This window comes from Diadema setosum, chromosome 6 (assembly GCF_964275005.1).
Source record: "Diadema setosum chromosome 6, eeDiaSeto1, whole genome shotgun sequence".
Lineage (NCBI taxonomy): Eukaryota > Metazoa > Echinodermata > Echinoidea > Diadematoida > Diadematidae > Diadema > Diadema setosum.
Window position 1 is genome coordinate 13,687,064 of NC_092690.1, and position 15,343 is coordinate 13,702,406.

The 15,343-nt window shown below is 39.5% G+C and overlaps 1 protein-coding gene across 1 annotated transcript in view; it reads right to left on the reverse strand.

Annotated features, from left to right (window-relative positions):
- Positions 1–423: 423 nt before the first annotated feature.
- The window catches only part of LOC140229433 (uncharacterized), a 60,346-nt gene continuing 45,426 nt past the window's right edge, over positions 424–15,343 (reverse strand). The window contains exon 9 of the mRNA XM_072309683.1: positions 424–559. The gene's annotated coding sequence lies outside the window, so the exon portion shown is untranslated. The remainder of the gene's footprint in view (positions 560–15,343) is intronic.

A 15,343-nucleotide genomic window follows, 5' to 3' on the forward strand; every position in this document is an offset into this window, starting at 1 on the left:
GAACCTGGTTAATGTATGCAAATGTATGCAAATATATTTGCATATAATTAAGCCGCCACGAGAGGAAATGGGAAATGGTTGTTTTTGATCAGCTATTGTTCTTGGAGAACATGCAAAGTTGTGTGTAACATCAAAACGTTTGCCTGCCCCCAACTGTCATTCAGATCTACGGGTAAAATCGAGTTACATGTACATGTAGTATTACCCTCTATACGTGAGGCATCATTCTCTATCCATACGATATACGTGTATACTCTCGATCATGGCAATTCTTACACTTGCTGGCATTGAAATATACGATTCCTCTCAGTCTAGTACATATAGTATACATCCTAAAATAAGGGCGAATATGGGGTTTCCTTGATTAAGAGTCAGGGGCTTTGTCGTCCTTCGGCTTCTTGACCTCCTTTCTTGCCTTGATGCCCCGGAATCCTGCCTGGATTTTCAGAGCCGCACTTTGGACGTCAGGGTCACCTAGGTCAATATCCACCTCCTCCTCCTCCTGGCTAGCTGGCTTGGAAGGGTCTGCTGTGGGGGTCTGGTCTGCCTTGGGGTTTGCCTGCAAGACAAACAGACAAAAACTCATCATCAGCATTGAGAGCGTACTCCTAAAATGTAATAAGCTTTTGTGTCTCTGTCATCACTACAACAACCTTTTTCAAAATGTACAGCATTTCAACTCAGCAATCCATCCCATCCAACTCAAAACCAAGGCAACTCAACTTCATTTTAATGCTATTCATAGAGATGAATCAACTCACCCTACGTTAAAATGAGGCAACTCAGCTTATCCTCATTTTTTAGTGTGGATAAGCTGAGTTGCAGCTCATCTCTACCAACTCACAACAAGGCAACTCAGCTCATCCTAACTCAAAACAAGATACAGACCACCTCAGCCTGATTCAAAACAAGGCAACTCAGCTTATTCTGACTGAATACAGGCAGCTCAATTCATCCTGACTCAGAACAAGGCAACTCAGCTCATCCTGACTCAAAATTAGGCAACTCATTTCATCCTGACTCAAAATGAGGCAACTCAGCTTAGCCCGACTCAAAATGAGGCAACTCAGCTCAGCCTGACTCAAAATGAGGTAACTCAGCTCAGCCTGACTCAAAATGAGGCAACTCAGCTCATCCTGACTCAAAATGAGGCAATTCAGCTCAGCCTGACTAAAAATGACGCAACTCAGTTCATCCTGACTCAAAACGAGGCAACTTCACTCATCCCAAATGAAAGCAACACAACTCAACTCAAACAAGTGATTCAAATGAAGCAATTCAGCTCATTTTTAAAATGAGGTTTAGGCAGCTCAATTAGAACAACTGAAAATGGCTCCTCAACATATTAAATCAAAGAATAAGACAGCTCAAAAAAGAAACAAATAATCCAAATTTCAGATAAAACAACTCACATCAAAACAACTGAATACAAGATACTTGAGTTAATTCTACTTCAAATAAGTTTGATACAACTGTACCTCAAAATATAGCAAACACATGATGCACCTCAGCTCAATTTATTCATACTGAGAAAACTGCGGGAAAATTCTGTACTGCAATGAACTGTTAGTGTAAATTAGAAGTAATGAATTTCTATGTTAATCAATGGACAAATCTAACTCAACATTGTAAGAATTCCAATATGAGATACATGAACAAACTCAATTGTTTATCTTTATATCTATAGACATTTTAGATGACATAGAACAAATTTTATCAACCCAAATTTGTTCCTGTATTCATCACTATGTTACTGTAGGGAGAGAGAGCTTGAGCCCCCCACCTCAACAACACACACACACTGTTTTACTATTTTTTGCTTTTTGTGGGATATGTAACATATGATACATAATCCAAATGCCAACTGCAACACTGTAGTAAGAAACTCACAAACTTACACCGCTGGGTTTTTGAGTTGACTTTGCAGGGTTTTGTTATTTCATTTAATACTTCCTATACCACAACACATTTATACTACCTACTGTAGGTATCATCCATGCCAACACTCTTTCACTGATACTATGGTCTTGAGCTGGGGAGCAGAGCACAAAGGAAATTGATTTTTGACCACGGAAGGCAGCGCTGCCAATTTCTGAGAGCAAACAAGGCCACACTCATCACATCTTCCAAATATCATGTCAGTATCCACTTTCACCGTATCATAAGTATCATGGGCAGCGCCTGGAAACTCATTGTGAATTCAGCATTAATCTTTCATGATATTCACTCCTGAACAGGACCGGCCTCAATTGCTGTCAGGTTAGATACCAGGCCGTGTCGACTGCGGTGCCTGTGAGAAATGGGGGGCTTGTTAGGTGATGAATGCTGTCACTGTCCTTACAGTCATTCTAGACATATGAACATGAACACATCCCGAGTGTATTAACCTGCTGAAGACTAGTCCCGAGTATACTCGGGCAGGTGTCTATGGAAATGCCTGTTAAAGCAAAAATCAGCTCATCCTCAATGGGTTAAAGTTGCTTTTCTATTCGACCGTACTTGGGCAGGTGTGTATGGCAAATGCTTGCTATAGCAAAATCAACTTGTCCTCAATAGGTTAGCATCGCTATTCTATTTAACATGAATTAAAGAGAACGTGCTGGGAATTCAATTTCATAAATGTTGGATTTATTCTGCATTCTTGAGAGAAAAAAAAAGAGGAAACAAAAGCACAATTAGACACAAAGGATAAGCAAGACAATGTCATCTGTAGTAGCAATATCACAGTATTTCAGAAATCCACAGAGTTGTGCCAGACTGTTTGTCAGAATGTAGAGCACCATGCAATCATCTGACAACTACTGCTGCATGCACATACGTAAAGAGCAAGGCATGTTGAAGTATGATTGATAATGTATTTAGAGTAATAATTGAAATGTGTACTGCAAGGCAAACATGAGCCGCACTCTCTTTCCCAAAGTGTTCAGAGAGAAGGTGACAGAGCATTAAGCGAAATCTTGTTTTACAATGTCCTTACTCTTGCCTGTCTATTCATTTTGTCTACAAGTTCTGGGTTCCACTTGGACATGTACTGCTCACTTGCTGGTTTATTCACCTGTTTTTATAATATTGGGGGAGGCTAACTCTCACATACACAGGACATGACCACAAGCTAATCAAATCTTCTTATAGGGTAATAGCATGGCTGATGCCGTGCCTAATTCACCAGCCTCAAAACCACTTGTCCGTACAGTGGGCCTCTGTTACAGGGAACTCTGTTATAGGATATACCTCATGAATATAATTTTTAGAAACTGTTTGAACATACTGAGCATACATCACTGTATGTTAATGGCAGTATTTCAACATATACCTTGTATTGGGGAGAAGACTTTTGGAAACTGTCAATTTCAAAGCTCCAACAAGGTCCAGCTAAAGTAGAGTCCACTGCATCACTATCATGTCAGACAACTGCTCACTCAAGAAGATATAGTACCCTCCATTAAACGCTATGTGGCTAAAATAGCACCTGTATCCCCTATATGTCACAAGAGAATGTCTACAAACTCACACATACACACACACTGCAGGGTCATGCACTTTTTAAAGGCACCTCTTCCCACTGCAAGTGTACCATAGCTCCGCACACACACACACACACTGCTGTCAAAATATCTGGCTGAATGAAAATAAACCTCTCACATGAGCATGAACATCAATCTTCCTGTCACGCCTACGTCCCTATGATTTCTCTTATATCCCTTCCCAAACTGTTCTTCCCTTTCTATGTCTCCCTCTTTTCATCGCTTTTTCTCTCTCTTTCTATTTCACTTCAACTGATGTACGAGGTATCTATAGTGAATCAAAGATCTCATTTGTTTGAGTTTTTTTATTTTGCATATAAGTAGGTTATTGCATTCTATATTGCTTGTTTGTTATACACTGTCCCCTATTTGTATCATTTTCCATTTTCACTTCTTTTAAGCACTATGAGCACTTCTTTATATTGTACTAACCATCATCATGATTATCATAACTTCTACTGTAGATGAAACATCACATCAATATTCCAAGTAGTCCTTTCTCAATCAGACTTAATTCATGTTTCTCTGACAAAGACAACCAACTCCTCTGCCGCCCCCCCCCCCCCAAAAAAAAACTAAAAAATATCTATATGTATTCGAATCCTACACATCACTTTCCTGATATTAACAAGTTTATCATATGGAGTCTGCATGGAAATGCATGCTGAGACTAATTGGCACCGAGGTGTCTTGCCCAGTAAAAAGGGTGTACAGCCATGTAAGGGTGCAACATCACACTTATCACCCTTCAATAGAAAACAACTCATGCAAACAGCATCACTTACAGCACTGTGTGCACTCTCATACATGTGAGTCTAACTTTCTCCATGCTTTCTGCCATGCATGGTGACCTAAATATTTTGATGCATTCTACAATGTAGGTCTACGGAGCTGTTTTTTTTTTTTTAACCCGTTAACCCATTGAGGACGAGTCTCAAGTATACTCGGGCAAGTGTCTATGGGAAATGCATGTTGTAGCAAAATCAGCCCGTCCTCAATGTTAAGCTTAGTCCCCAGTACACTGTAGCACAAGAAATGTTTGCAAGCAGCTTAATTTTGCAAGAGCTAAGATGCGCGAAATCAAATGCATGCAAAAATTCTCGTCTGCACTACTGTGTACGCCAAATATTTCGCGAGGTTTTTATTTTCGCGAATTTCACGAGTCGGGTGCTATTCACGAAATTAAAGACATTACAGAAAATATTGACTCTGATCCCGATGTTAATGTGACGCACGCGTGTACGCTTCTCCGTTCAATACGGTACAGGCCTCCACGATCGCGAATTTAACCTCTTGCTAAATTGTCAGGAAGTCCCAATTCGCGAAAATTTAGACCGCGAAATATATGGCATATACAGTATATATGCATTGAATGCCAGTGGCAACTTGTGAAAATTTCACACAATGAAAAAGGCCGTCAGCTCCAATTTGTGAACATTTCTTGCTTTACAGTATGTAAAGGTTTGACGTTTGTGTGTGTGTGTGTGTGTACAGTGTATGTGTGTCTTTCTCTATAAATATGTATAGACAGGTAAATTCAAACTGGCTTAACAAAACCTCTAGCTTACAGTGTAGGCATACATTCATCCAAAGCTTCCATGACCTTTCACACTGTATGGTGTGGCATGTTCAGACTTACAGAATTCGGTTACTCCAGAAAAACCCATCTGATGTCTCGGCCTCCCTTCTTCCTACTTCATATTTCTGTCTTTATCTTCTTCTCGGTGAACCTTGCATTGGCTGCTGAAGTAATACAATTGTAATTTGAAGTCGGCCTTCAATCTTACCAAGGATGGACACTACTCCACACACAAAATGTTCATATCTACTGCTGATAGTAGTCCCTGTCTACGTCTCGCGCATTCCCAAATTGCCTGTAGGCCCTGTAAATTTCCTGAAAGTATCAACTGCAGGTGCAAACATGAAATAACTTTGTCTCTTTTCATGATAAAATTCGCATGTACATATCTGGGGGAATATGAAAGCATCCCTGGATTTCACTTCCTGTCAGGAAGAGAACTTACTTGCTGCTGGGTAAAAAAAAAAAAAAACTGACAAAGAAAAGAAAAGAAAACACAAATCCCTGGATTTGTATCATCAAAAGGTCTTACATCACTTGTATAAATACTTCTTTCTAAATGATGAAAGGTTTTATAGATTAAAGGGCAAGGGATCTGAAATGTGAGCAGAGCTAATATGGTTAGAGTGTGCTTTGATACTTCTTCTAAATCACAAACAGCTTGAATTATAAAAAACAAAAACAAAAAAAAAAACACCAACTTACCAGGGCAATATAATTATGTACTTTGAGTATTCCATAACAAATCGCACATGTGTAATATACACATCGGGTGACAATTTAGAATCACTCATTTGTCAACCTAGTGCACGCAAAATACAATTGGCTCTTCAGTAACTCTCAGATGCATTTACAATGCTGCACAAGAAAATGGTTTACCTAAATAGGTTAGGAGAAATGATGAAATCAAATGAAATTGGATTTCCACATCTTTATTCAATGCAAACCTCAGGAACCTCGTATAGAGCTCATAAATCAACAGTTAAGAAATGCCAATTTGGAAACCTACTTTGCAAAGTTCAGTTGCAACCTACATCTTGTGCAATTCTACCCATATAAGAAAACAAAGCTCCAATACAAGATTTTGAGGCACTACGAAAATCAAGAGCATCGAATATCCATTTTAGCACAATTTAGACTTGTTCTCTGGAGATCAGCCTGCAACAAACACATCAATCAGCTACTCAGAATAATTCATTGCAAAACTTCTCATGATTTTTGGGGTTGTTATTTAAGAGCACTGCCTTCACTAATGTGGCCCAGATTCATCCTAAATCTTTAGTGGTTTCTGTGACTTTAAGAGCCCTCACTGTCTATATTTCAACTTGATTTATCTCTGCTTTGCTCCCAAGGAATTATGGAAAGAGCTGAATCACGCTGACATTTAATCACAACTGATTTTGCGCAGTACCTAATCCGAAAGGACAGATTTGATCCAGATCAGTGGCACATATTCAGCACAAAACAAAAAAACAAAAAAAAAACAAAAAAATGACCTAAAGTTATACTGGTTTACATGATCAGCTACATTTCTTGATTGTTAACCAATCACAATGAATAGACTCAAATGTTTAAAAAGAAAAACAAGACATTGATCAGCCACACAAAATCACTTGAAGAGTTGGAGTATGTTGTATGTTTCAGCTACATTTTAGTACAATACCAAATGAAAAAAGAAGAAGAAAAGGAACAGGTGTTTTTTAGTATTCAGAGGCTTGTACCAAAATCAACAGTCTGCTAAATCTAGAACACACCACAATAAACCCCTAACCTACATATCGATATCTGGCGGATAGTTGCATCACAAAGAATTGAAATGATAACCTGAAAGCACGTCTAAGGAATGCACTGAGGCTTGGTCGAATTAGCAACAAATGAATCGCAATCTTCATTCTACTTATTGAAATATACCACATTCAGTCATTTTCTTTTCATCTCTGCCTGCATGTCTTCACTCTCCCAAAAGATAATGGAACTAGGCCAAGAGCCTTTCAGGGGAATATCATAGGACAGGTTTTGTGGGAATACAGTTATCTACGGCTTCTTGCACACTTGAAGAATGGACCCAGCAGTGAATGGCATACACAACTTGGGGTTGCTCCTAGGAAATCAAACACAAAGAAAACGGCAGCGTGGAAGATCAAGACGCCATGTCATCCATCAATCGCATCATCTCTTTCATGGCTGTCCCCCCCCCCCCCCCCCATGCCAGAAAACTAATTGATGTGCAGTCTGTGATACACATGAGATGCTGTGGAAGAGAAATGTGGGGGGGGGGGGGGGGGACAAAGGCCATCACTGGCACACATAAAAATCCAACACTAAATTTTCCGACCTCACTCTTTGAAGGCATGCAACTGGCACACTATACTTGGAGGTCATTTGTTCATTACAAGTCAATGGCACATTCCTATCTAATCTTAAATGACAGGAGCAGAATAAGAACAAAAAGTGACATTTTTAATTTCTAACATCTGTGATTTTTCTACCGCAACTCATCCATCACACCAAGTGACTGTTCATAAAGCTGTTTGTACCTTTTCATTTTGGATGTCCTACACATACTGTATATTCCTGATTGACGGAAACAATAACCAGTTCACCCAAACTATCTGTATGTGGTTCTTGCCAGAATATGTATGACTATTGTTACAGTTCATGACACTAAGTCTTATGCACATAGGAGTGCGAATGTAAAAGTGGACAGAGTCTTGGTGCTGATCTGTTCCACAAGAAGAGCTTTGGCAGTTTTAGTCATGGGATGAAACATTGTCCCAATTTGGAGATCAAAGGTAACGAGACACGCAATAATATTAAAATGCACACGCACTGTAATGAAGTCTGATCAAGGATTAAAAAAAAGGTCTAGTTTTAATCATGAAACCTACTAAACTTGTCATTCAATTCTATGTTATAAATAACGTGTACACGCTGTAAAATTGTTAACAAGTGAGCATATTGGACAATAAATTCAATTCCACTCAATTCGATTAGATATAACTTACAGCTCAACAAACCTAGCAAAGAGCAAGGCATACACTCAGCTGAAATATCTGTGTTGCAGTTACATGGATGAGGAAATGCATTCACCATTTGGTGTTTGTGCACACTTATCCCTCCATACCCCCCCCCCCATCTTTTTGTAAATTTTGAATTGTTTTCATTTTCAGAGATCTCAGTCGTGCATGACAATTGAGCCTCATCTCTTTGTCAAGCACTAAGCATAATGAACAAAAAGCACCCATGTTCCGTTCATTGAGCACGACTCTGACAATAATTTCTGATTCACTGGAGAGCACAACCACACAATAAATTCTTATGCAGCCGATGAAGTCCACATTAAGTTCTCACACATTTATCTAAAGTTCCTTGTTTTCTCTCTTTTCCCCCATAATTTCTTCATCGAGGAACGTTGATTCAGGCTTACTTCTTTTGTCAACCCTGAAACGTGAAATAGAAACGGAAAGCACACACATCCAAGTTTGCCGAGCATGAATGACAAATAACTTTACATGCGTCAAACAGTTCGGCCAAAGAGTACCCATAAACTCTTGTGCAGTCATTGTACATTCCAACTCATGTCTTGAGCATTTTCTTTATTTTCCTCAGAAATCCTAAAGAAATCAGCCAGGAGCGTTGACTCAGCCTTATCCGTCTGTCAAGCAAAGTACATGGAAGGCAAGAGGAATGCACACATGTTCAGTTTGTCGAGTGTGAGGGACAAACACATTTCAGACTCTTTAAATAGCAAAGTCAGAATGCAAACTTTTTGTGCAGACGCCATAAATCCTAAAATCCACTCTTGAACTACCTGTATGTACAGCTGCCACACTAATGTACATTGCTGTTATTTCATCTGTCACTTCACATTCTTCTTCCACTTTTTTTTTTCTTTGTAAGACATTTGGACAATTTTTATTTTTTTCATTGGTATTTGCTATAAGAAATGCAAGCATGGAAAGTTATAATCTTTGTCTCTCATGCAATTGATTTTGTTCTGTGATTTTTGAAGGTACAAACCGAAGGCTTTTTTTCTCTCTCTCTCTCTCTTACTGAGATTGTTAGTGGGACAAAACAAAAAATGCCTACAGAACAAAATCTAGTGGAATCACTTTTTAGTATTTTGTTTTGAGTTGCTGAACACTGGATTTTCCTATAAAAAATGTTTAATGCTTAAATGAGTATAAGACAAAAGACACTCAACAATATATCACTATGACATAGCGCTGCTCATTCTCACAAAAAAAAAACCACCAAATGTTGTAATGCATAAAAGTACAGACACTGTTGTGCAACACAAGATGGTGACACAATTCATAAACTCATTGCCTTACTGTGCATTTCAAAATATCTGGGGCTAATGAAGTATTTCTGTTACCCAATCCTCAACCATGCTGAATAGGCCAATATGGATTATGGTCTCAGGTGCGTAACTTCCCATAAAAAAAAAATACAATATTAGTAATCATCACAAAGAATTTGCTCCGGGTCAATATTTCTTGATGGCAACATCCATGTCATTAGACAACAACACAAGCTGCTTCCATACCAGTAACGATTGTGAGCAGACAGCCCAGCGGGGTAATTTTCCGCGCACTTGATCTTTGAGAATCCCTCTCTTTGCAACGCGAGATGAGGCAGAAAATTGTGCCGCCCTTGCGTCCCTTCCAATAAATTAATGAATATCACTCAGCTTGGCATCAATTCTACATATGTGTAATTATTGATACCATAATTCCTGAAGGGATAAAGCCCTCTTAAAAGCACCAACAACGAATTTCAATGCAATTTCATCTGTTGATGGTAATGGGATCAGGGCACACGTCCATTTTTAGAGGACCCTGCCATGTGGATTTGCTTTAAAATTAAACAATGACTTCCACTTGCCTTTTTTATAGAATACTTGTTACACTTCCTAAGATCTCTCTAGAATGAAAATTCTATGGAAAATAGTTTAAAGTCATATAATTCCTTGCCGTACAAAACATAAACAACTAAATGAGTATTTCCTAAAGAAAATCACCTCCCCCATCTTGTTTACATGCTTCTGCAAAATATTGCATGGATTAGGCCCCGTCCCCCCCCCCCCCCCCCGAAAAAAAAAAAAAAACCTTGAGAGTTTATAAGCTACTGTAAAACCAGACATTTCTGCAGGCATGAAACTTCTATTATAGTCCATTTTGCGAGGAGCCAAGATATACAAAAGCAAAATGTATACAAAAGTGTTTTGTTATGTACACAATGCATTCAATGCCAGTGTCAATTTGCACAAGAGTCATGTCACAAATAAAGCTGTCAGCTCCAATTCATGGAAATTTCATGCCACAAATATTTCTGGTTTTACAGTACCTTCCTTTTGAATAGCACAAACAAGGTATGCCATTTGCCAAAAGCGCTAGATGTAAGGGCAAGTCTCAAACCAAGGAGGTTTTATATATTGGAGTTCCAACTGGCTGTAATTAGTCAAACAGTTGTCAGATTTCTATTGATGTACAAAAGAATTCCACAGGTGCACTTGTGCCTTTGATGGTCGATGTTCCAAGCCGCCTTCTTGCTGAGTAATCAGAAGATTCATTTTGAACGTTATCATAATGTTGGCCATATTTTGCTTATTTATTTACTAAATGAAATGAAATTTCACTTAATGATAAAGCATGTAAAATAAAAGTCAATTCCATCCAGAAATTTGATCAAAAGTGTAAATCAGAGCTGTATCATGTGAAAATGTTTAAAACTGTACCATCCTGGAAAGCCGGTTTTATCACTTTTCCGCGTAATCTCCACAAATGAAACTGATATTGAATAATCTTCAAGTATAATTCTTTATTGATAGATATATCAGATTAGTGCCCGGGTATGCCCAGTCGAGTAATTTTCATCTTTATTTCAGCATTTTCTGCTCAATTTCTATTCGCGCATCCTCGTGTCTGTACCACCTATCTTTTATAAGAAGGGATAGCGAAAAGTAATTATCATCACAAAGACATATCTTCCTTTGAAAGTGGCTGGTGATTATGCAATGAGACACAAGATTATTGTCTTCGTATCTGCGCTGCAGATCCTGTTTGGCACGTGCTTCAAATATTTTTGAGGGGCGGCCTCGAACATCTAGCAAAGGAAATAAGACAGTTGTGACTCCATTCTCTAGAACCTCCTTGCTCAAACAAAGCATTCAGGATTCACTGTCCTCCAATGCTGATTATCAATTACTTAATATACTGCATACGCCATATATTTAGCGTATCAAAATTTTTGCAAATCAGGACTTCCCAACGATTTCATGAGCGGTTAAATTTGTGATCATGCAGTACAGCATTAAACGAAGAAATGTATACGTGCACGTATATTGGCATCAGAGTCGATATTTTCATGTGTCTCAAATTCAAGCACAGCACGCGACTTGAAAAATTCACGAAAATAAAAACCTAGCAAAATATTCAGCATATACAGTATTCCAGCACACTTGAGTGCCATTGAATAATCTAACACAGGTGACAAACTTGTCTATAGAATTATTCTTCAAAATATATCGCCTATGTGCAAGCCGTCGTAGTCAATCAACAATCAACAATTAACTGAAAACCTTATAAAGAAAGAGAACTCTGGATCTCCACCCTCCCCCCAGCACTGAAGAGTTATGACTAGTTGGAAACTCATAGCCTTTATAAAGATGGCAATGACAGAAGCACACTCAACATTTTAATTTCACTTTTCATCTGCGTTCAGTTCTTTTCAGTTTCAATTAACTCATTTTTGGTGTGCGCCTGGTCTAGGTAGCCCCACTCAAATTGGGCTCTGTAATATTTCCTTTTGCAAAGTGTTTTATGTTGATTGTTTGGTACCTAATATGTAACACTTTATTTTTGTTGTCATCAGGGTTCTCCTAGACAATTTTGGTGCATCCTTGGTGTTAGATTTGCTATATTTTCCTTATACTTTATTTCAATGTCATTTTGCTACCCTGTGCCACCATTTTGTACATGGGTAAAGGTACCCATTCTGTATATTTTGCTTCAGTGGAGACTGATCCCTGTGTAGACAGACTCTTGTATTCAGTGTGTACTGACTCTTGTTCTTGAGCAACCATCAATGGAGGAGATTACCAAGCAGCTTGTCATCCATTCTTGTGAGCGGACACAAATTCCTGTGTAGACAGACTCTTGTATTCAGTGTGTACTGACTCTTGTACTTGATCGAGCAACCATCAATGGAGGTGATCACCAAGCAGCTTTTCATCCATTCTTGTGAGCTGACACAAATTCCTGTGTAGACAGACTCTTGTATTCAGTGTGTACTGACTCTTGTACTTGAGCTATCATCAATGGAGGGGTTTTGCAGGTGGCTTTTCATCTTTTGTGTAGTTCTGTCACCATTCATTTCATCCGCAGAGGATCAGTTCATTCAGCCTCTGGACCTCTTCAAGTGTGTGAATACCACCAAACATGACTCGTGGAAGTACCATGGTCATCCAATTGCATACTACAGTAACCACCATGCATGTTTCCAGCTTTCTATCTTGTTGTGTGGGGACATACAGCTGAATCCTGGCCCGACTCAGCTAGACCATCACCAACGTGACAATGTAAGCCTACGTGTGCATCATGACTCTGATCCACCCCATCGTGTAAGATATGATGTTCGCGCACTAAATGATTTTAACATAGGTACCGACCAATTTCTTCGCCAAGATGTCTGGCAAAGGGTCTGTGAGCTCGGCATCAGACGACGTCGTCGTACGCATCGTGGTCGCAGAGCTCACAAACCACATATTTCATCTCGTGTTTCAACAGATCGTCAGACAAGAACTACAGTAAGTGACAAATCCTCTGTAACTCGTATTGGTGTTTGGAATGCTCGCTCCCTGAGCAACAAGTCTGCGTACATATGTGATTTAGTAGTTAATGCCAAGCTCGATATTCTCGTTATAACTGAGACTTGGTTAACTGGTACACAAAGAGACAATCTGATAATAGCGGATCTGAAGGTCTCTCTTCCAAACTTTGATTTTGTACACCGCCCTCGAACGAATTCCAGAGGTGGCGGCATCTGCTTGCTTGTCCGTTCATCTGCACGTATTTCCATAAATGACACTTTCACGTTCTCATCATTTGAACTCCTTGATGTCACAATCAACCTTTCTCATTCATCCGCTCTGAGAGTATATGGCATCTACATCTGCTTGCTTGTCCGTTCATCTGCACGTATTTCCATAAATGACACTTTCACGTTCTCATCATTTGAACTCCTTGATGTCACAATCAACCTTTCTCATTCATCCGCTCTGAGAGTATATGGCATCTACAGACCACCTCCTTCTGCTAAGAACAATTTAACCAATAACTTATTTCTGTCAGAATTCCCTACACTTCTGGAATCAGTGGCAATCGATGACTATCGTTCCATTCTGCTTGGGGATTACAACATACATGTTGACGATTGCTCGGATAATTTGGCTGTATCTTTTCTAAGCACCATCAACTCTCTAGGATTTCAACAGCATGTTAAAGAGGCAACTCATAAAGCTGGACACACATTAGACCTAGTTCTAAGCAGAAAAGTTGACAACATTGTATCGAATGTTAATCTTGTCACATTTCTGCCCTCTGACCACTCCGCCATCATCACCACTCTCAACCTCAAAGGCCCAGTGAACCCCAAGAAGCAGACTACCTCCAGAAATCTACGGTCTATGGACCTCTGCTCCTTTAAAAATGACATTGCTGCATCACTTTTCCAGATCAGAGAGCCAGCGTGTCCCTCCGAGGCTGTCCTGCTGCTTAACTCTCATGTAACAAGACTTCTTGATAAGTACGCTCCGCTCAAGACTAGATCTGTAACAGTGCGGCCAAATAATCCCTGGTACACGACAGAAGTGAAGGAGGCTAAGAAGCGTAGACGCCGTGCAGAGCGCCGCATGATCAAGTCTGGTCTTTGCATTGACAGAGAGCTGTATCGGCAAGAGTGTGAGTCCTACTACAGCCACCTTGCTGACGCCAAGTCAAGGCACCTAAGAGAGGAGATTGCTGCTGCAGACACCAAACAACTTTTCAACATCATCAAAAGACTCACAATTGCACATCCAGATTCTTCTCTTCCTGACCATACTTCAAATCCTGCACTTGCCAATCAGTTTGCTGAGTTTTTCGACAACAAGATTAGTACCATTGCATCTTCATTCCCGGTGTCTCCTGAAATCTCTCTCTCTAATTCCTCTCGCATAAATTTAAACACTGAGTGTGTATTTTCTGAGTTTGGTTTAGTCACTGAGTCACAAATGAAACGTCTCATCAATTCTCTTCCGTCCAAGTCTTGTTCTCTTGATCCTCTCCCCACGTGGCTACTAAAAGAGTGTCTAGATGAATTTCTTCCTGCAATAACTCACATTCTGAATCTCTCGTTGTCATCAGGCGTAGTTCCTAAGCACTTCAAAAGGTCGCTCATATTGCCCTTTCTAAAGAAACCCAGTTTAGACCGTAATGATTTGAATAATTTTCGCCCTATTGCTAATCTGTCTTTTCTTGGTAAAGTTCTTGAGAAAGTGGTTGTTCGCCAACTCAGAGATCATCTTGATGAACACCAGTTGTTTCCTAGTAATCAGTCTGCCTACAGACACTTCCACTCCACCGAAACCGCCTTATTGAAGGTACTCAATGACCTCCTCTTAGCAGTAGACAAAGGCCATGAAGTTGCTCTTCTGCTTTTAGATTATTCTGCTGCGTTTGATACTATCAATCATGAAATTCTCCTTAACAGATTGGAGACTAATTTTGGTCTAACGGGAACAGTCTTGAGATGGATTGCATCTTACTTACACGATCGCCACCAGATGGTTACTGTGAACGGTGCATTTTCTCAGTCGTTCCCTCTTAGACATGGTGTCCCCCAGGGGTCTGTGGTTGGTCCTTTACTATTTCTTCTATACACAGCCCCTCTGTCTTCAGTAATCAACTCTCATAACGATATTTTACATGTTATGTATGCCGACGATACTCAAATCTACATAATCATACAACCAAATACCCAAGTCGAAGCACTCTGCAAACTTAGTAGATGCGTTGATGATATCAAGCAATGGTCTCACGATAATTATTTGAAATTGAATTGTGTTAAATCGGAATTTTTGTATGTTCATTCTCAGTTCAGGCGGGGTAGCTCTCTAACAGAATTTTCCTTTGAAGATAGTACTATCCCCATCTCTCAGTCCGTCAGAGATCTCGGAGTTATTGTAGATAAGCATCTG